The sequence below is a fragment of the Camellia sinensis genome, unplaced genomic scaffold (assembly GCF_055761805.1).
Source record: "Camellia sinensis isolate YWXY unplaced genomic scaffold, ASM5576180v1 Unanchor3, whole genome shotgun sequence".
NCBI lineage: Eukaryota > Viridiplantae > Streptophyta > Magnoliopsida > Ericales > Theaceae > Camellia > Camellia sinensis.
Window position 1 is genome coordinate 14,000,950 of NW_028129178.1, and position 24,449 is coordinate 14,025,398.

A 24,449-nucleotide genomic window follows, 5' to 3' on the forward strand; every position below is an offset into this window, starting at 1 on the left:
AGTAAATCACTCAGTAAATTCCCAACAAATTACTCCGTAAATTACGAACTAAATTCTCATTAAATTACTCAGTAAATTCCAAAAAAAAATTTCAGTAAATTATAAAGTAAATTGCTTTGAAAATTCTCAATAAATTCCTAATAAATTCTCAGTAAATTCTTAGTAAATTATTTAGTAAATTGCCAGTAAATTACTCGATAAATTACTCAGTAAATTCTCATTAAATTACTCAGTAAATTCCCAGAAAATACTAAGTAAATTATAAAGTAAATTACTTAGGAAATTCTCAATAAATTGTCAGTAAATTACTAAGTAAATTCTCAGTAAATTGCTAATTAAATTACCAAGAAATTCTTAGTAAATTATTTAGTAAATTCTCAATGAATTACTCAGCAAATTCCTAGTAAATCCTTAGTAAATTATTTAGAAAAATCAAAGTAAATTTTTCATAATTTCACAGTAAATTACTCTATAAAATCTCAGTAAATTACCATTTGAATTCTCAGTAAATTACTCAGAACATTACCCAATAAATTGGTAAGTAAATTATTCAGTAAATTCTGAGTAAATCACTCAGTAAATTGCCAGTAAATTACTCGGTAAATTACTCAGTAAATTCTCATTAAATTACTTTGTAAATTCGTAGAAAATTCTCAGTAAATTATAAAGTAAATTACTTAGAAAATTCTCAATAAATTTCTAGTAAATTCTCAGTAAATTCCCAAGAAATTACTCAGTAAATTCTTAGTAATCCTCAGTAAATTATTTAGAAAATTCGAAGTAAATTTTTCATAATATCACGGTAAATTACTCAATAAAATCTCAGTAAATTACTCATTGAATTCTCAGTAAATTACTCAGAACATTACCTAGTAAATTGCTAAGTAAATTACTCAGTAAATTCTGTGTACAACACTCAGTAAATTCCCAGTAAATTACTCGGTAAATTCTCATTAAATTACTAAGTAAATTCCCAGAAAATCCTCAGTAAATTATAAAGTAAATTACTTAGAAAATTATGAATAAATTCCCAGTAAATTCTAAGTAAATTACTAATTAAATTCCCAAGAAATTCTCAGTAAATTATTCAGTAAATTCTCAATTAATTACTCAGTAAATTCCTAGTAAATTCTTAGTAAATTTTTTAGAAATTTCGAACTAAATTTTTCATAATTTCACGGTAAATTACGTTATAAAATCTCAGAAAATTACTCATTGAATTCCTAGTAAATTACTCAGAACATTACCTAGTAAATTGCTAAGTAAATTATTTTGTAAATTCTTAGAAAATTCTCAGTAAATTACTCGGTAAATTACTCGGTAAATTACTCAGTAAATTCTCAGTAAATTATAAAGTAAATTACTTAGAAAATTCTCAATAAATTCCCAGTAAATTCTTAGTAAATTACTTAGTATATTCTCAGTAAATTACTAATTAAATTCCCAAGAAATTCTCAGTAAATTATTCAGTAAATTCTAAATTAATTACTCAGTAAATTCCTAGTAATCCTCATTAAATTATTTAGAAAATTCGATGTAATTTTTTCATAATTTCACAGTAAATTACTAAATAAAATCTCGGTAAATTACTCATTGAATTCCCAGTAAATTACTCAGAATATTTGTCACGACCCCAAACCGCCCTAGTAGTTTGGTGCCGTGATGGCTAGTAATCTGAGATTACCGAAGGCCAACTCACAAAATTCACACACAATCAGAGTATAATTATATGGGGCTAACAAGTACGGAAGCGATTTATACAAACAGATTAGTCCATAGGAGCTGTGCATAAGTCAAATGAGATAGCAATCATAGGTTAGATGGGTTACAACTCGATTACAAACGAAACAAAGTGCAAATTACATCTTTCATATTAACAAAAGGGCTTCACAAGCCGACATGAATAAAATACAAGAAATACGGCTAGAAGCCAAATCTTCAGAATTACCGACATCCTCACTGCCGACATAACAAGTATACAAAATACGCATCTTGATCAAAAGGCTTCTCAAGCCGACGTATGCAACATACAAGTATTACAAATCGAGAAGCATGATTTTCAAGACTGCCGACGTAATTACAGGTTAGGCCGACATAATCAAAATCCAAAATAAGCTCCAGATTCACATCTAGGAGTCACCGCCTTCTTGCTCATCACCTACATATATATATAGAGAGGGTGAGCTTGAATACTCAGTGAATGGTATAAATAATAAAGGGGTTTGCATGAACAATAGCCGAAATCCTTTCAAATTAATACAAGACCAACTCTATATATAACGAGGAATGGACCTCGTCCATCTAACAAATCTACAAGTTTCAAGGGATACTTACTAGCATCACATATTACAAACAATAGCATTCCGGCAAACGTGTCCACGTGGTAAATCGTCCGTGGCAAAGCAAGACAAAGCAAGATAGGCATTTCAAACGAGGGTGCTACAAAAGTTTAGAGTCCTCTAGCACAAGGGACTTTCAAGACAAGATGTGCTGCGAAAGTTTAGAGTCCTCCAGCACGAGGGACCTATGTTACAAAGGCCCGTAGCCCTTTAACACTAGAGTACAAATCAAGGGTGCTGCGAAAGTTTAGAGTCCTCCAGTACGAAGGACTTTCAAAACAAGATGTGCTGCGAAAGTTTAGAGTCCTCCAGCACGAGGGACTTTCAAACGAGATGTGCTGCGAAAGTTTAGAGTCCTCCAGCACAAGGGACTTCCCAAGAAGGTCATCAAGACAAACTCATACTTGACATACAAAACAAGGACAATTATTCATGCTTTACAAACACTTTCAAAGCAAGACAAAGCAAAGTCTTCATCAAAACGTATAACATAGCTTTATTAAAAATACCACTCACCTAGTTCTTCAAACGTCGGGGTCAAGGCAAGTCCAAGTCCTACAACACATAGCAAAGTCTATTGAATGCACTACTCAAAACAAGTCTAGCATGCAAATGACCTCGGCATTCTTCAAAAAATAAGCCAATCAAGTTGAAACACAGTTTCTTATCCTTGGAAAAACACGCTGGGCAGCTACCAGGTCTAGGCCGAGGTCCCACACCTCCTTGCCAAGGTGTAGCCTGATGGCCACATTCAAAAGTGAAGTCGGGAAAAATCTGGGTTTCCCTCTTGATAAACATGAAGAACATGGGCATAAAGAACTTGAAGAACATGAACATGAGGAAGATGAATGCAAAGATCAAACTTGCTATACAAAAGCTGAGATTTCATGCCATAACTACGAAAACGTGGACCTGGGTACCCATACTCAAGGATCTTATCAAAACAAACACAAATGCATGAGCTTCGATGCAAACTTTCGGATCAAACGAGGCTTTTCTTCAAAAACACATGAAAACTGTTTTCTCTTTCTAAAACCAACTTTAAATCGATGAACGGTGTGTAAAACAGGTTTGATCGTGCAATGCAGCTAGATAATGGATAAGAACAACAAGAATAGGTTAAGATTCTAACCTCAAAACTCGAATCTAACAGCTCAAGCTCTAATGATCAAGCTTGGAAGTCACCCTCTCTAGCTCAAACTTCTCCTCCTTCTCACTAGAGTTTCTCTCTCTAAAAGGCAAGATTGATACAAAAATGATATGCTACACACGACAAACACTGACTTAGTCCCTCTGTCGGGACACGTGGCATCGGCTGATTTGCTCGACTCAAAAAGGTGACTGACTTGACAAGACAAGACCAAGACAAAGCGTACTCAGCAATCTAGGCGGCACGAACACATCGGCAAGAAACGACATCGGCTAAAACAAGACTCCGGAAATCAAGGGGCAAGGACATTGGCTTGGAAGGACAACACTTGACTAAACTGTGCCCTACCCTGGCCTAGGTGTGCCACACCTCGGTCTAGGTCATACCATTCCAGGAATAAAATCACTCATGCAAGGATCAAGGATCTAGAACGCCTAGATATTAACATCTCGGCCCAGATGGTGCACATCTCGGCCTAGGCAACGCGCACCTCGGCCTAGATGGTGACATCTCGGCCTATATGCCAGGGCGAAGATGGAGGTCAACCAACGGGGTTCTAAGATAGTTCTAAGTGACAAAGGTCTCGAAGGTGCCTAGGCTTAAGACGACCTCAGCAACACAACAGGCAAGAACAAAGTATGCAAGCAATCATTCAAGCAAAACAAGACAAGATTTGCAAATGTAAATGTTAACACAAGATCGTCCATAAATGTATGCCAGTATGGCCAAGTCAAAATGAGGGTTGTTACAATATTACCCAGTAAATTGCTAAGTAGATTACTCAAAAAATTCTAAGTAAATCACTCAGTAAATTCACAGTAAATTACTTGGTAAATTACTCAGTAAATTCTCATTAAATTACTCAGTAAATTTCCAGAAAATTTTCAATAAATTATAAAGTAAATTGCTTAGAAAATTCTCAATAAATTTCCAATAAATTCTTAGTAAATTCTCAGCAAATTACTAATTAAATTCCCAAGAAATTCTTAGTAAATTATTCAGTAAATTCTTAATTAATTACATAGTAAATTCCTAGTAAATCCTTAGTAAATTATTTGGAAAATTCGAAGTAAATTTTTCATAATTTTATGGTAAATTACTTAATAAAATCTCAGTAAATTACTCAGAACATTACCCAGTCAATTGCTAAGTAAATTACTCAGTAAATTCGCAGTAAATTACTCGGTAAATTACTCGGTAAATTCCTAGAAAATTTTCAGTAAATTATAAAGTAAATTGCTTAGAAAATTCTCAATAAATTCTCAATAAATTTTCAGTAAATTACTTACTAAATTCTCAGTAAATTACTAATGATGTCACAACCCCAAACCGCCCCTAGTAGTTTGGTGCCGTGATAGCCAGTAATCTGAGATTACCAAAGGCCAACTTTCAAAATCCACACACAACAGAGTATAAATATATAGGGCTCACAAGTACGGAAGCAATACATACAAATCAGATTAGTCCATAAGAGCAGTGCATAAGTTAAATGGAATGCCATACATCTTTACACATCTTTACAACTTGAATACAATTAAAGTAAGGTCCAAAATACATATTATATTTTAACAAAGGGCTTCACAAGCCGACATAAACAAAATGCACGAACTACAGGTCAAGGAACATAGTCTGCCAGGTTGCCGACATCCTCATTGCCGACATAACATACATACAAAACACATGTCTTGATCAAAAGGCTTCTCAAGCCGACGTGTACGAAATACAAATGTTACAAGTCGAGAAGCATGATTTTCAAGACTGTCGACATAATTACTAGTCAAGTCGGCATGACAAAAATCCAAAACAAGCTCGCGAATCACATCTAGGCGTCACCGCCTTCTTGCTCATCACCTACATATATATAGAGAGGGTGAGCTTGGATACTCAGTGAATGGTATAAATAATAAAGGGTTTGCATGAATAATAGCCGAAGTCCCTTCAAAACAATACATGTCAAAACTCTATATAACAAGGGATGGACCTCGTCCATCTAACAAATCTTCAAAGCTCCAAGGGATGCTTACTAGCATTGACATATTACAAATGATAACATTCCGGCAAACAAATCCACGCGGTAAACCGTCAGTGGCAAAGCAAGACAAAGCAAAGGAGATATCTCAAACAAGGGTGCTACAAAAGTTTAGAGTCCTCTAGCACAAGGGACCTATGTTACAAAGGCCCGTAGCCCTTTAACACGAGAGTACTGCGAAAGTTTAGAGTCCTCCAGCACAAGGGACTTTCAAAACAAGATGTGCTGCGAAAGTTTAGAGTCCTCCAGCACAAGGGACTTTCAAGACGAGATGTGCTATGAAAGTTTAGAGTCCTCCAGCACAAGGGACTTTCAAGACGAGATGTGCAGTTGCATTATAGTCCCCTGGCACTAAGGACTTTCTGAGAAGGTCATCAGTAGGTTACTCAATAAATTACGAAGAAATCACTCAGTAAATTCACACTAAATTACTCGGTAAATTGCTTAGTAAATTCCCAGAAAATTTTTAGTAAATTCTAAAGTAAATTGCTTAGAAAATTCTCAACAAATTCCCAATAAATTCTTAGTAAATTACTTAGTAAATTCTCAGTAAATTACTAATTAATTTCCCAACAAATTCTCCGTAAATTATTCAGTAAATTCCCAATTAATTGCCCAGTAAATTCCTAATAAATCCTCAGTAAAATTGTATAGAAAATTTGAAGTAAAATTTTCATAATTTCACAGAAAATTACTCAATAAAATCTTAGTAAATTACTCAGAACATTACCCTGTAAATTGCAAAGAAAATTATTCAGTAAATTCATAGTAAATCACTCAGCAAATTCACAGTAAATTACTCGGTAAATTACTCAGTAAATTCCCAGAAAATTTTTAGTAAATTATAAAGTAAATTGCTTAGAAAATTCTCAATAAATTCTTAGTAAATTACTTAGTAAATTCTCAGTAAATTACTAATTAAATTCCCAAGAAATTCTCCGTAAATTGTTCAGTAAATTCTCAATTAATTACCCAATAAATTCCTAATAAATCCTCAATAAAATTATTTAGAAAATCTGAAGTAAATTTTTCATAATTTCACGGAAAATTACTCAATAAAATCTCAGTAAATTACTCATTGAAGTTTCAGTAAATTACTCAGAACATTACTCAGTAAATTGCTAAGTAAATTACTCAGTAAATTTCGAGTAAATCACTAAATGAAATGCAAGTAAATTACTCTGTAAATTACTAAGCTAATTCTCATTGAATTACTCAGTAAATTCCAAGAAAATTTTCAGTAAATTATAAAGTAAATTGCATAGAAAATTCTCAAAAAATTTCAAATAAATTGTCAATAAATTACTGAATAAATTCTCAGTAAATCGCTAATTAAATTCCCAAAAAATTCTCAGTAAATTATTCAGTAAATTCTCAATTAATTACCTAGTAAATCCTCAGTAAAGTATTTAGAAAATTCAAAGTAAATTTTTCATAATTTTACGGTAAATTACTTAATAAAATCTCAGTAAATTACTTAGAACATTACCCTGTAAATTGCAAAGTAAATTATTCAGTAAATCACTCAGCAAATTGCCAGTAAATTACTGGATAAATTACTCAGTAAATTCTCATTAAATTTCTCAGTAAATTCCCAAAAAATTCTTAGCAAATTATAAAGTAAATTACTTAGAAAATTCTCAATAAATTCCCAGTAAATTCTTAGTAAATTACTTAGTAAATTCTCAGTAAATTACTAATTAAATTCCCAAGAAATTCTCAGTAAATTATTCAGTAAATTCTCAATTAATTACTAAGTAAATTCCTAGTTAATCCTCAATAAATTATTTAGAAAATTCGAAGTAAATTTTTCATAATTTCAAGGTAAATTACTAAATAAAATCTCAGTAAATTACTCATTCAATTCCCAGTAAATTACTCAGAACATTACCCAGCAAATTGCTAAGTAGATTACTCAATAAATTCCGAAGAAATCACTGAGTAAATTAACAGTAAATTACTTAGTAAATTCTCATTAAATTACTCAGTAAATTCCCAGAAAATTTTTAGTAAATTATAAAGTAAATTGCTTAGAAAATTCTCAATAAATTCCCAATAAATACTTAGTAAATTACTTAGTAAATTCTCAGTAAATTACTAATTAAATTTCCCAGAAATTCTCCGTAAATTGTTCAGTAAATTCTCAATTAATTACCCAGTAAATTCCTAATAAATCCTCAGTAAAATTATTTAGAAAATTTGAAGTAAATTTTTCATAATTTCAAAGAAAATTACTCAATAAAATCTCAGTAAATTACTCAGAACATTACCCTGTAAATTGCAAAGTAAATTATTCAGTAAATTCATAGTAAATCACTCAGCAAATTGCCAGTAAATTACTGGATAAATTACTCAGTAAATTCTCATTAAATTTCTCAGTAAATTCCCAAAAAATTCTTAGCAAATTATAAAGTAAATTACTTAGAAAATTCTCAATAAATTCCTAATAAATTCTTAGTAAATTACTTAGTAAATTCTCAGTAAATTACTAATTAAATTCCCAAGAAATTCTCAGTAAATTATTCAGTAAATTCTCAATTAATTACTAAGTAAATTCCTAGTTAATCCTCAGTAAATTATTTAGAAAATTCGAAGTAAATTTTTCATAATTTCAAGGTAAATTACTAAATAAAATCTCAGTAAATTACTCATTCAATTCCCAGTAAATTACTCAGAACATTACCCAGCAAATTGCTAAGTAGATTACTCAATAAATTCCGAAGAAATCACTCAGTAAATTAACAGTAAATTCCTCGGTAAATTACTCAGTAAATTCCCAGAAAATTTTTAGTAAATTATAAAGTAAATTGCTTAGAAAATTCTCAATAAATTCCCAATAAATACTTAGTAAATTACTTAGTAAATTCTCAGCAAATTACTAATTAAATTTCCCAGAAATTCTCCGTAAATTGTTCAGTAAATTCTCAATTAATTACCCATTAAATTCCTAATAAATCCTCAGTAAAATTATTTAGAAAATTTGAAGTAAATTTTTCATAATTTCACAGAAAATTACTCAATAAAATCTCAGTAAATTACTCATTGAATTCTCAGTAAATTACTCAGAACATTACCCAGAAAATTGCTAAGTAAATTACTCGGTAAATTACTAAGCCAATTCTCATTGAATTACTCAGTAAATTCCTAGAAATTTTCAGTAAATTATAAAGTAAATTGCTTAGAAAATTCTCAATAAATTTCAAATAAATTGTCAATAAATTACTGAATAAATTCTCGGTAAATTGCTAATTAAATTTGCAAGAAATTCTCAGTAAATTATTCATTAAATTCTCAATTAATTACCTATTAAGTCCTCAGTAAATTATTTAGAAAATTTGAAGTAAATTTTTCATAATTTTACGGTAAATTACTCAATAAAATCTCAGTAAATTACTCAGAACATTACCCTGTAAATTGCTAAGTAAATTATTCAGTAAATTCTGAGTAAATCACTCTGTAAATTGCCAGTAAATTACTGGATAAATTACTCAGTAAATTCTCATTAAATTTCTCAGTAAATTCCCAGAAAATTCTCTGCAAATTATAAAGTAAATTACTTAGAAAATTCTAAATAAATTCCCAGTAAATTCTTAGTAAATTACTAATTAAATTCCCAAGAAATTCTCAGTAAATTATTCAGTAAATTCTCAATTAAATACTAAGTAAATTCCTAGTTAATCCGCAGTAAAATATTTAGAAAATTCGAAGTAAATTTTTCATAATTTCATGGTAAATTACTCATTCAATTCCCAGTAAATTACTCAAAACATTACCCACCAAATTGCTAAGTAGATTACTCAATAAATTCTTAAGAAATCACTCAGTAAATTCACAGTAAATTACTCGGTAAATTACTCAGTAAATTCTCATTAAATTACTCAGTAAATTCCTAGAAAATTTTTAGTAAATTATAAAATAATTGCTTAGAAAATTCTCAATAAATTCACAATAAATTCTTAGTAAATTACTTAGTAAATTCTCAGTAAATTACAAATTACATTCCCAAGAAATTCAACGTAAATTATTCAGTAAATTCTCAATTAATTACCCAGTAATAAATCCTCAGTAAAATTATTTAGAAAATTTGAAATAAATTTTTCATAATTTCATGGAAAATTACTCAATAAAATCTCAATAAATTACTCATTGAATTCTCAGTAAATTACTCAGAACATTACCCAGTAAATTGCTAAGTAAATTACTCGGTAAATTCTGAGTAAATCACTAAATAAATTGCCAGCAAATTACTCGGTAAATTACTAAGCAAATTCTCATTGAATTACTCAGTAAATTCCTAGAAAATTTTCAGTAAATTATAAAGTAAATTGCCCAGAAAATTCTCAAAAAATATAAAATTAATTGTCAATAAATTACTGAATAAATTCTCAGTAAATTGCTAATTAAATTCCCGAGAAATTCTCAGTAAATTATTCAGTAAATTCTCAGTTAATTACCTAGTAAATCCTCAGTAAAGTATTTAGAAAATTCGAAGTAAATTTTTCATAATTTTACGGTAAATTAATCAATAAAATTTCAGTAAATTACTCAGAACATTACCCTGTAAATTGCTAAGTAAATTATTCAGTAAATTCTAAGTAAATCACTCTGTAAATTGCCTGTAAATTACTCGATAAATTACTCAGTAAATTCTCATTAAATTTCTCAGTAAATTCCCAGAAAATTATCTGAAAATTATAAAGTAAATTACTTAGAAAATTCTCAATAAATTCCCAGTAAATTCTTAGTAAATTACTTAGAAAATTCTCTATAAATTACTAATTAAATTCCCAAGAAATTCTCAGTAAATTATTCAGTAAAGTCCCCATAAATTACTAAGTAAATTCCTGTTTAATCCTCAATAAATTATTTAGAAAATTCGAAGTAAATTTTTCATAATTTCATGGTAAATTACTCAATAAAATCTCAGTAAATTACTCATTCAATTCCCAGTAAATTACTCAGAACATTACCCATCAAATTGCTAAGTAGATTACTCAATAAATTCTGAAGAAATCACTCAGTAAATTCAGAGTAAATTACTCGGTAAATTACTCAGTAAATTCTCATTAAATTACTCAGTAAATTGCCAGAAAATTTATAGTAAATTATAAAGTAAATTGCTTAGAAAATTCTCAATAAATTCCCAATAAATTCTTAGTAAATTACATAGTAAATTCTCCGTAAATTACTAATTAAATTCCCAAGAAATTCTCCGTAAATTATTCCGTAAATTCTCAATTAATTACCCAGCAAATTCCTAATAAATCCTTAGTAAAATTATTTTGAAAATTTGAAGCAAATTTTTCATAATTTCACGAAAAATTACTCAATAAAATCTCAGTAAATTACTCATTGAATTCTCAGTACATTACTCAGAACATTACGTAAATTGCCAAGTAAATTACTCAGTAAATTCTGAGTAAATCACTAAATAAATTGCCAGTAAATTTCTCGGTAAATTACTAAGCAAATTCTCATTGAATTACTCAATAAATTCCTAGAAAATTTTCAGTAAATTATAAAGTGAATTGCTTGGAAAATTCTCAATAAATTTCAAATAAATTGTCAATAAATTACTAAACAAATTTTCAATAAATTGCTAATTAAATTTCCAAGAAATTCTCAGTAAATTATTCACTAAACTCTCAATTAATTACCTAGTAAATTCCTAGTAAATCCTCTGTAAATTATTTAGAAAATTGGAAGTAAAGTTTTCATAATTTTACGGTAAATTACTCAATAAAATCTTAGTAAATTACTCGGAACATTACCCTGTAAATTGCTAAGTAAATTATTCAGTAAATTCTGAGTAAATCACTATGTAAATTGCCAGTAAATTACTCAATAAATTACTCAGTATATTCTCATTAAATTTCTCAGTAAATTCCCAGAAAATTCTCTGCAAATTATAAAGTAAATTACTTAGAAAATTCTCAATAAATTCCCAGTAAATTCTTAGTAAATTACTAATTAAATTCCCAAGAAATTCTCAGTAAATTATTCAGTAAATTCTCAATTAATTACTAAGTAAACTCCTAGTTAATCCTCAGTAAATTATTTAGAAAATTTGAAGTAAATCTTTCATAATTTCATGGTAAATTACTCAATAAAATCTCAGTAAATTACTCATTCAATTCCCAGTAAATTACTCAGAACATTACCCACCAAATTGCTAAGTAGATTACTCAATAAATTCCGAAGAAATGACTCAGTAAATTCACAGTAAATTACTCGGTAAATTACTCAGTAAATTCTCGTTAAATTACTCAGTAAATTCCCAGAAAATTTTTAGTAAATTATAAAGTAAATTGCTTAGAAAATTCTCAATAAATTCCTAATAAATTCTTAGCAAATTACTTAGTAAATTCTCAGTAAATTACTAATTAAATTCCCAAGAAATTCTCCGTAAATTATTCAGTAAATTCTCAATTAATTACCCAGTAAATTCCTAATAAATCTTCAGTAAAATTATTTAGAAAATTTGAAGTAAATTTTTCATAATTTCACGGAAAATTACTCAATAAAATCTCAATAAATTACTCAGAACATTACCCAGTAAATTGCTAAGTAAATTACTCAGTAAATTCCGAGTAAATCACTAAATAAATTGCCAGTAAATTACTCGGTAAATTACTAAGCAAATTCTCATTGAATTACTCAGTAAATTCCTAGAAAATTTTCAGTAAATTATAAAGTAAATTGCTTAGAAAATTCTCAATAAATTTCAAATAAATTGTCAATAAATTACTGAATAAATTCTCGGTAAATTGCTAATTAAATTACCAAGAAATTCTCAGTAAATTATTCAGTAAATTCTCAATTAATTACCTAGTAAATTCCCAGTAAATCTTCAGTAAATTATTTAGAAAATTCGAAGTAAATTTTTCATAATTTTACTGTAAATTACTCAAGAAAATCTCAGTAAATTACTCAGAACATTACCCTGTAAATTGCTAAGTAAATTATTCAGTAAATTCTGTGTAAATCCCTCAGTAAATTGCCAGTAAATTACTCGATAAATTACTCATTAAATTTCTCAGTAAATTCCCAAAAAATTCTCAGCAACTTATAAAGTAAATTACTTTGAAAATTCTTAATAAATTCCCAATAAATTCTTAGTAACTTACTTAGTAAATTACTAATTAAATTCCCAAGAAATTCTCAGTAAATTATTCCGTAAATTCTCAATTAATTACTAAGTAAATTCCTAGTTAATCCTCAGTAAATTATTTAGAAAATTCGAAGTAAATTTTTCATAATTTCATGGTAAATTACTCAATAAAATCTCAGTAAATTACTCATTCAATTCTCAGTAAATTACTCAGAACATTACCCAACAAATTGCTAAGTAGATTACTCAATAAATTCTGAAGAAATCACTCAGTAAATTCACAGTAAATTACTCGGTAAATTACTCAGTAAATTCCCAGAAAATTTTTAGTAAATTATAAAGTAAATTGCTTAGAAAATTCTCGATAAATTCCCAATAAATTCTTAGTAAATTACTTAGTAAATTCTCAGTAAATTCCCAAGAAATTCACCGTAAATGATTCAGTAAATTCTCAATTAATTACCCAGTAAATTCCTAATAAATCCTCGGTAAAATTATTTAGAAAATTTGAAGTACATTTTTCATAATTTCACGGAAAATTACTTAATAAAATCTCAGTAAATTCTCAGTAAATTACTAATTAAATTCCCAAGAAATTCTCCGTAAATGATTCAGTAAATTCGCAATTAATTACCCAGTAAATTCCTAATAAATCCTCGGTAAAATTATTTAGAAAATTTGAAGTAAATTTTTCATAATTTCACGGAAAATTTCTCAGTAAAATCTCAGTAAATTACTCATTGAATTCTCAGTAAATTACTCAGAACATTACCCAGTAAATTGCTAAGTAAATTACTCAGTAAATTCCGAGTAAATCACTAAACAAATTGCCAATAAATTACTCGGTAAGTTACCAAGCAAATTCTCATTGAATTACTCAGTAAATTCCTAGAAAATTTTCAGTAAATTATAAAGAAAATTGCTTAGAAAATTCTAAATAAATTTCAAATAAATTGTCAACAAATTAAAGAATAAATTCTCAGTAAATTATTCAGCAAATTCTCAATTAATTACCTAGTAAATTCCTAGTAAATTCTCAGTAAATTATTTAGAAAATTCGAAGTAAATTTCTCATAATTTTACGGTAAATGGCTCAATAAAATCTCGGTAAATTACTCAGAACATTACCCTGTAAATTGCTAAGTAAATTATTCAGTAAATTCTGAGTAAATCGCTCAGTAAACTGCCAGTAAATTACTGGATAAATTACACAGTAAATTCTCATTAAATTTCTCAGTAAATTCCCAGAAAATTCTCAGCAAATTATAAAGTAAATTACTTAGAAAATTCTCATTAAATTCCCAGTAAATTACTTAGTATATACTCAGTAAATTACTAATTAAATTCCCAAGAAATTCTCAGTAAATTATTCAGTAAATTCTCAATTAATTACTAAGTAAATTCCTAGTTAATCCTCAGTAAATTATTAAGAAAATTCGAAGTAAATTTTTCATAATTTCACGGTAAATTACTCAATAAAATCTCAGTAAATTACTCATTCAATTCCCAGTAAATTACTCCGAACATCACCCAGAAAATTGTTAAGTAGATTACTCAATAAATTCCAAAGAAATTACTCGGTAAATTCACAGTAAATTACTCGGTAATTTACTCAGTAAATTCTCATTAAGTTACTCAGTAAATTCCCAGAAAATTTTCAGTAAATTATAAAGTAAATTGCTTAGAAAATTCTAAATAAATTCCCAATAAATTCTTAGTAAATTACTTAGTAAATTACTAACTAAATTCCCAAGAAATTCTCCGTAAATTATTCAGTAAATTCTCAATTAATTATCCTGTAAATTCCTAATAAATCCCCAGTAAAATTATTTAGAAAATTTGAAGTTAATTTTTCATAATTTCACGGAAAATTACTCAATAAAATCTCAGTAAATTACTCATTGAATTCCCAGTGAATTACTCAGAACATTACCCAGTAAATTGCTAAGTAAATTACTCAGAGAATTCTGAGTAAATCACTAAATAAAATGCCAGTAAATTACTCGGTAAATTACTAAGCAAATTCTCATTGAATTACTCCGTAAATTCCTAGAAAATTTTCAGTAAATTATAAAGTAAATTGCTTAGAAAATTCTCAATAAATTTCAAATAAATTGTCCATAAATTACTGAATAAATTCTCGGTAAATTGCTAATTAAATTCCCAAGAAATTCTCAGTAAATTATTCAGTAAATTCTCAATTAATTACCTAGTAAATTCCTAGTAAATCCTCAAAAAATAATTTTGAAAATTTGAAGAAAATTTTTCATAATTTTACGGTAAATTACTCAATAAAATCTTAGTAAATTACTCAGAACATTACCCTGTAAATTGCTAAGTAAATTATTCAGTAAATTCTGAGTAAATCACTCAGTAAAATGCCAGTAAATTACTCGATAAATTACTCAGTAAATTCTCATTAAATTTCTCAGTAAATTTCCAGAAAATTATAAGCAAATTATAATGTAAATTACGTAGAAAATTCTTAGTAAATTACTTAGTAAATTCTCAGTAAATTACTAATTAAATTCCCAAGAAATTCTCAGTAAATTATTCAGTAAATTGTCAATTAATTACTAAGTAAATTCCTAGTTAATCCTTAGTAAATTATTTTGAAAATTCGAAGTAAATTTTTCATAATTTCAGGGTAAATTACTAAATAAAATCTCAGTAAATTACTCATTCAATTCCTAGTAAATTGCTCAGAACATTACCCACCAAATTGCTAAATAGATTACTCAATAAATTACAAAGAAATCGCTCAGTAAATTCACAGTAAATTACTCGGTAAATTACATAGTAAATTCTCATTAATTTACTCAGCAAATTCCCAGAAAATTTTTCGTAAATTATAAAGTAAATTGCTTAGAAAATTCTCAATAAATTCCCAATAAATTCTTAGTAAATTACTTAGTAAATTCTCAGTAAATTACTAACTAAATTCCCAAGAAATTCTTCGCAAATTATTCAGTAAATTCTCAATTAATTATCCAGTAAAATCCTAATAAATCCCCAGCAAAATTATTTAGAAAATTTGAAGTAAATTTTTCATAATTTCACGGAAAATTACTCAAAAAAATCTCAGTAAATTACTCATTGAATTCTCAGTAAATTACTCAGAACATTACTCAGTAAATTGCTAAGTAAATTACTCCGTAAATTCAGAGTAAATCACTAAATATATTGCCAGTAAATTACTCGGTAAATTACTAAGCAAATTCTCATTGAATTACTCAGTAAATTCCTAAAAAAATTTCAGTAAATGATAGAGTAAATTGCTTAGAAAATTCTCAACAAATTTCAAATAAATTGTCAATAAATTACTGAAAAAATTCTCGGTAAATATCTAATTAAATTCCAAAGAAATTCTCAGTAAATTATTCAGTAAATTCTCAGTTAATTACCTAGTAAAGTCCTAGTAAATCCTCTGTAAATTATTTAGAAAATTCAAAGTAAATTTTTCATAATTTTACGGTAAATTACTCAATAAAATCTCAGTAAATTACTCAGAACATTACCCTGTAAGTTGCTAAGTAAATTATTTAGCAAATTCTGAGTAAATCACTCAGTAAATTGCCAGTAAATTACTGGATAAATTACTCAGTAAATTCTCATTAAATTTCTCAGTAAATTCCCAAAAATTTCTTAGCAAATTATAAGGTAAATTGCTTAGAAAATTCTCAATAAATTCCCAGTAAATTCTTAGTTAATTACTTAGTAAATTCTCAGTAAATTACTAATTAAATTCCCAAGAAATTCTCAGTAAATTATTCAATAAATTCTCAATTAATTACTAAGTAAATTCCTAGTTAATCCTTAGTAAATTATTTAGAAAATTCGAAGTAAATTTTTCATAATTTCATGGTAAATTACTCAATAAAATCTCAGTAAATTACTCATTCAATTCCCAGTAAATTACTCAGAACATCACCCAGCAAATTGCTAAGTAGATTACTCAATAAATTTCGAAGAAATCACTCGGTAAATTCACAGTAAATTACTCGGTAATTTACTCAGTAAATTCTCACTAAGTTACTCAGTAAATTCCCGGAAAATTTTCAGTAAATTATAAAGTAAATTGCTTAGAAAATTCTAAATAAATTCCCAATAAATTCTTAGTAAATTACTTAGTAAATTCTCAGTAAATTACTAACTAAATTCCCAAGAAATTCTCCGTAAATTATTCAGTAAATTCTCAATTAATTATCCTGTAAATTCCTAATAAATCCCCAGTAAAATTATTTAGAAAATTTGAAGTTAATTTTTCATAATTTCACGAAAAATTACTCAATAAAATCTCAGTAAATTACTCATTGCATTCTCAGTGAATTACTCAGAACATTACCCAGTAAATTGCTAAGTAAATTACTCAGTGAATTCTGAGTAAATCACTAAATAAATTGCCAGTAAATTACTCGGTAAATTACTAAGCAAATTCTCATTGAATTACTCAGTAAATTCCTAGAAAATTTTCAGTAAATTATAAAGTAAATTGCTTAGAAAATTCTCAATAAATTTCAAATAAATTGTCAATAAATTACTGAATAAATTCTCGGTAAATTGCTAATTAAATTCCCAAGAAATTCTCAGTAAATTATTAAGAAAATTCTCAATTAATTATCTAGTAAATTCCTAGTAAATCCTCAGTAAATTATTTAAAAAATTCAAAGTAAATTTTTCATAATTTTACGATAAATTACTCAATAAAATCTCAGTAAATTACTCAGAACATTACCCTGTAAATTGCTAAGTAAATTATTCAGTAAATTCTGAGTAGATCACTCACTAAATTGCCAGTAAATTACTCGATAAATTACTTAGTAAATTCTCATTAAATTTCTCAGTAAATTCCCAGAAAATGCTCAGCAAATTATAAAGTAAATTACTTAGAAAATTCTCAATATATTGCCAGTAAATTCTTAGTAAATTACTTAGTAAATTCTCAGTAAATTATTTAGTAAATTCTCAATTAATTACTAAGTAAATTCCTGGTTAATCCTCAGTAAATTATTTAGAAAATTCGAAGTAAATTATTCATAATTTCATGGTAAATTACTCAGTAAAATCTCAGTAAATTACTCATTCAATTCCCAGTAAATTACTCAGAACATCACCCAGCAAATTGCTAAGTAGATTACTCAATAAATTCCAAAGAAATTACTCGGTAAATTCACAGTAAATTACTCGATAATTTACTCAGTAAATTCTCATTAAGTTACTCAGTAAATTCCCAGAAAATTTTCAGTAAATTATAAAGTAAATTGCTTAGAAAATTCTAAAGAAATTCCCAATAAATTCTTAGTAAATTACTTAGTAAATTCTCAGTAAATTACTAACTAAATTCCCAAGAAATTCTCCGTAAATTATTCAGTAAATTCTCAATTAATTATCCAGTAAATTCCTAATGCATCCCCAGTAAAATTATTTAGAAAATTTAAAGTAAATTTTTCATAATTTCACGGAAAATTACTCAAAAAAATCTCAGTAAATTACTCATTGAATTCTCAGTAAATTACTCAGAACATTACCCAGTAAATTGCTAAGTAAATTACTCAGTGAATTCTGAGTAAATCACTAAATAAATTGCCAGTAAATTACTCGGTAAATTACTAAGCAAATTCTCATTGAATTACTCAGTAAATTCCTAGAAAATTTTTAGTAAATTATAAAGTCAATTGCTTAGAAAATTCTCAAAAAATATAAAATTAATTGTCAATAAATTACTGAATAAATTCTCGGTAAATTGCTAATTAAATTCCCAAGAAATTCTCAGTAAATTATTTAGAAAATTTGAAGAAAATTTTTCATAATTTTATGGTAAATTACTCAATAAAATCACAGTAAATTACTCAGAACATTACCCTGTAAATTGCTAAGTAAATTATTCAGTAAATTCTGAGTAAATCACTCAGTAAAATGCCAGTACATTACTCGATAAATTACTCTGTAAATTCTCATTAAATTTCTCAGTAAATTTCCAGAAAATTCTAAGCAAATTATAAAGTAAATTACGTAGAAAATTCTTAGTAAATTACTTAGTAAATTCTTAGTAAATTACTAATTAAATTCCCAAGAAATTCTCAGTAAATTATTCAATAAATTCTCAATTAATTACTAAGTAAATTCTTAGTTAATCCTCAGTAAATTATTTAGAAAATTCGAAGTAAATTAATCATAATTTCAAGGTAAATTACTAAGTAAAATCTCTGTAAATTACTCATTCAATTCCCAGTAAATTATTCAGAACATTACCCACCAAATTGCTAAGTAGATTACTCAATAAATTCTGAAGAAATCACTCAGTAAATTCACAGTAAATTACTTGGTAAATTACTCAGTAAATTCTCATTAATTTACTCAGTAAATTCCCAGAAAATTTTCCGTAAATTATAAAGTAAATTGCTTAGAAAATTCTCAATAAATTTCCAATAAATACTTAGTAAATTAATTAGTAAATTCTCAGTAAATTACTAACTAAATTCCCAAGAAATTCTCCGTAAATTATTCAGTAAATTCTCAATTAATTATCCAGTAAATTCCTAATAAATCCCCAGTAAAATTATTTAGAAAATTTGAAGTAAATTTTTCATAATTTCCTGGAAAATTACTCAAAAAAATCTCAGTAAATTACTCATTGAATTCTCAGTAAACTACTCAGAACATTACCCAGTAAATTGCTAAGTAAATTACTCAGTAAATTCAGAGTAAATCACTAAATATATTGCCAGTAAATTACTCGGTAAATTACTAAGCAAATTCTCATTGAATTACTCAGTAAATTCTTAAAAAAATTTCAGTAAATTATAAAGTAAATTGCTTAGAAAATTCTCAATAAATTTCAAATAAATTGTCAATAAATTACTGAAAAAATTCTCGGTAAATATCTAATTAAATTCCAAAGAAATTCTTAGTAAATTATTCAGTAAATTCTCAGTTAATTACCTAGTAAATTCCTAGTAAATCCTCAGTAAATTATTTAGAAAATTCAAAGTAAATTTTTCATAATTTTACGGTAAATTACTCAATAAAATCTCAGTAAATTACTCAGAACATTACCCAGTAAGTTGCTAAGTAAATTATTTAGCAAATTCTGAGTAAATCACTCAGTAAATTGCCAGTAAATTACTGGATAAATTACTCAGTAAATTCTCATTAAATTTCTCAGTAAATTCCCAGAAATTTCTCAGCAAATTATAAGGTAAATTGCTTAGAAAATTCTTAATAAATTCCTAGTAAATTCTTAGTAAATTACTTAGTAAATTCTCAGTAAATTACTAATTAAATTCCCAAGAAATTCTCAGTAAATTATTCAGTAAATTCTCAATTAATTACTAAGTAAATTCCTAGTTAATCCTTAGTAAATTATTTAGAAAATTCGAAGTAAATTTTTCATAATTTCATGGTAAATTACTCAATAAAATCTCAGTAAATTACTCATTCAATTCCCAGTAAATTACTCAGAACATCACCCAGCAAATTGCTAAGTAGATTACTCAATAAATTCCGAAGAAATCACTCGGTAAATTCACAGTAAATTACTCGGTAATTTACTCAGTAAATTCTCACTAAGTTACTCAGTAAATTCCCAGAAAATTTTCAGTAAATTATAAAGTAAATTGTTTAGAAAATTCTCAATAAATTACCAATAAATTCTTAGTAAATTACTTAGTAAATTCTCAATAAATTACTAACTAAATTCCCAAGAAATTCTCCATAAATTATTCAGTAAATTCCTAATAAATCCTCAGTAAAATTATTTAGAAAATTTGAAGTAAAATTTTCATAATTTCACGGAAAATTACTCAATAAAATCTCAGTAAATTACTAATTGAATTCTCAATAAATTACTCAGAACATTACCCAGTAAATTGCTAAGTAAATTACTCAGTAAATTCCGAGTAAATCACTAAATAAATTGCCAGTAAATTACTCGGTAAATTACTAAGCAAATTCTCATTGAATAACTCAGTAAATTCCTAGAAAATTTTCAGTAAATTATAAAGTAAATTGCTTAGAAAATTCTCAATAAATTTCAAATAAATTGTCAATAAATTACTGAATAAATTCTCAGTAAATTGCTAATTAAATTCCCAAGAAATTCTCAGAAAATTATTTAGTAAATTCTCAATTAATTATCTAGTAAATTCCTAGTAAATCCTCAGTAAATTATTTAGAAAATTCGAAGTAAATTTTTCATAATTTTACGATAAATTACTCAATAAAATCTCAGTAAATTACTCAGAACATTACCCTGTAAATTGCTAAGTAAATTATTTAGTAAATTCTGAGTAAATCACTCAGTAAATTGCCAGTAACTTACTCGATAAATTACTCAGTAAATTCTCATTAAATTTCTCAATAAATTCCCAGAAAATGCTCAGCAAATTATAAAGTAAATTACTTAGAAAATTCTCAATATATTCTCAGTAAATTCTTAGTAAATTACTTAGTAAATTCTCAGTAAATTACTAATTAAATTCCCAAGAAATTCTTAGTAAATTATTTAGTAAATTCTCAATTAATTACTAAGTAAATTCCTAGTTAATCATCAGTAAATTATTTAGAAAATTCGAAGTAAATTTTTCATAATTTCATGGTAAATTCCTCAGTAAAATCTCAGTAAATTACTGATTCAATTCCCAGTAAATTACTCAGAACATCACCCAGCAAATTGCTAAGTAGATTACTCAATAAATTCCAAAGAAATTACTCGGTAAATTCACAGTAAATTACTCTTTAATTTACTCAGTAAATTCTCATTAAGTTACTCAGCAAATTCCAGAAAATTTTCAGTAAATTATAAAGTAAATTGCTTAGAAAATTCTAAATAAATTCCCAATAAATTCTTAGTAAATTACTTAGTAAATTCTCAGTAAATTACTAACTAAATTCCCAAGAAATTCTCCGTAAATTATTCAATAAATTCTCAATTAATTACCCAGTAAATTCCTAATAAATCCTCAGTAAAATTATTCAGAAAATTTGAAGTTAATTTTTCATAATTTTGCAAAAAATTACTCAATAAATTCTCAGTAAATTACTCATTGAATTCTCAGCAAATTACTCAGAACATTACCCAGTAAATTGCTAAGTAAATTACTTAGTAAATTCCGAGTAAATCACTAAATAAATTGGTAGTAAATTACTCGGTAAATTACTAAGCAAATTCTCATTGAATTACTCAGTAAATTCCTAGAAATTTTAAGTAAATTAGAAAGTAAATTGCTTAGAAAATTCTAAATAAATTTCAAATAAATTGTCAATAAATTACTGAATAAATTCTCGATAAATTGCTAATTAAGTTTCCAAGAAATTCTCAATAAATTATTCAGTAAATTCTCAATTAATTACCTAGTAAATTCATAGTAAATCCTCAGTAAATTATTTAGAAAATTTGAAGTAAATTTTTCATAATTTTACGATAAATTACTCAATAAAATCTCTGTAAATTACTTAGAACATTACACTGTAAATTGCTAAGTAAATTATTCAGTAAATTCTGAGTAAATCACTCAGTAAATTGCCAGTAAATTACTCGCTAAATTACTCAGTAAATTCTCATTAAATTTCTTAGTAAATTCCCAGAAAATTCTCAGCAAATTATAAAATAAATTACTTAGAAAATTCTCAATAAATTCGCAGTAAATTCTTAGTAAATTACTTAGTAAATTCTCAGTAAATTGCTAATTAAATTCCTAAGAAATTCTCAATAAATTATTCAGTAAATTCTCAATTAATTACTAAGTAAATTCCTAGTTAATCCTCAGTAAATTATTTAGAATATTCGAAGTAAATTTTTCATAATTTCATGGTAAATTACTCAATAAAATCTCAGTAAATTACTCATTCAATTCCCAGTAAATTACTCAGAACATTACCCAGCAAATTGCTAAGTAGATTACTCAATAAATTTCGAAGAAATCACTCGGTAAATTCACAGTAAATTATCGAGTAAATTCCCATTAAGTTACTCAGAAAATTCCCCGAAAATTTTCAGTAAATTATAAAGTAAATTGCTTAGAAAATTCTCAATAAATTCCCAATAAATTCTTAGTAAATTACTTAGTAAATTCTCAATAAATTACTAACTAAATTCCCAAGAAATTCTCTGTAAATTATTCAATAAATTTTCAATTAATTACCCAGTAAATTCCTAATAAATCCTCAGTAAACTTATTTAGAAAATTTGAAGTAAATTTTTCATAATTTCGCGGAAAATTACTCAATAAAATCTCAGTAAATTACTCATTGAATTCTCAGTAAATTACTCAAAACATTACCCAGTAAATTGCTAAGTAAATTACTCAGTAAATTCCGAGTAAATCACTAAATAAATTGCCAGTAAATTACTCGGTAAATTACTAAGAAAATTCTCATTGAGTTACTTAGTAAATTCCTAGAAAATTTTCAGTAAATTATAAAGTAAATTGCTTAGAAAATTTTCAATAAATTTCAAATAAATTGTCAATAAATTACTGAATAAATTCTCTGTAAATTGCTAATTAAATTCCCAAGAAATTCTCAGTAAATTATTCAGTAAATTCTCAATAAATTACCTTGTAAATTCCTAGTAAATCCTCAGTAAATTATTTAGAAAATTCGAAGTAAATTTTTCATAATTTTACGATAAATTACTCAATAAAATCTCTGTAAATTATTCAGAACATTACCCTGTAAATTGCTAAGTAAATTATTCAGTAAATTCTGAGTAAATCACTCAGTAAATTGCCAGTAAATTACTTGATAAATTACTCAGTAAATTCTCATTAAATTTCTCAGAAAATTCCCCGAAAATGCTCAGCAAATTATAAACTAAATTACTTAAAAATTCTCAATAAATTCCCAATAAATTCTTAGTAAATTACTTAGTAAATTCTCAGTAAATTACGAATTAAATTCCCAAGAAATTCTCAATAAATTATTCAGTAATTCTCAATTAATTACTAAGTAAATTCCTAGTTAATCCTTAGTAAATTATTTAGAAAATTCGAAGTAAATTTTTCATAATTTTACGATAAATTACTCAATAAAATCTCAGTAAATTACTCAGAACATTACCCTGTAAATTGCTAAGTAAATTATTCAATAAATTCTGAGTAAGTCACTCAGTAAATTGCCAGTAAATTACTCGATAAATTACTCAGTAAATTCTCATTAAATTTCTCAGTAAATTCCCAGAAAATGCTCAGCAAATTATAAAGTAAATTACTTAGAAAATTCTCAATATGTTCCCAGTAAATTCTTAGTAAATTACTTAGTAAATTCTCAGTAAATTACTAATTAAATTCCCAAGAATTTCTCAGTAAATTATTTAGTGAATTCTCAATTAATAACTAAGTAAATTCCTAGTTAATCCTCAGTAAAATCTCAGTAAATTACTCATTCAATTCCCAGTAAATTACTCAGAATATCACCCAGCAAATTGCTAAGTAGAATACTCAATAAATTCCAAAGAAATTACTCGGTAAATTTACAGTAAATTTCTCGGTAATTTACTCAGTAAATTCTCATTAAGTTACTCAGTAAATTCCAGAAAATTTTCAGTAAATTATAAAGTAAATTGCTTAGAAAATTCTAAATAAATTCCCAATAACTTCTTAGTAAATTACTTAGTAAATTCTCAGTAAATTACTAACTAAATTCCCAAGAAATTCTCCGTAAATTATTCAATAAATTCTCAATTAATTACCCAGTAAATTCCTAATAAATCCTCAGTAAAATTATTCAAAAAATTTGAAGTTAATTTTTCATAATTTGGCGAAAAATTACTCAATAAATTCTCAGTAAATTACTCATTGAATTCTCAGCAAATTACTCAGA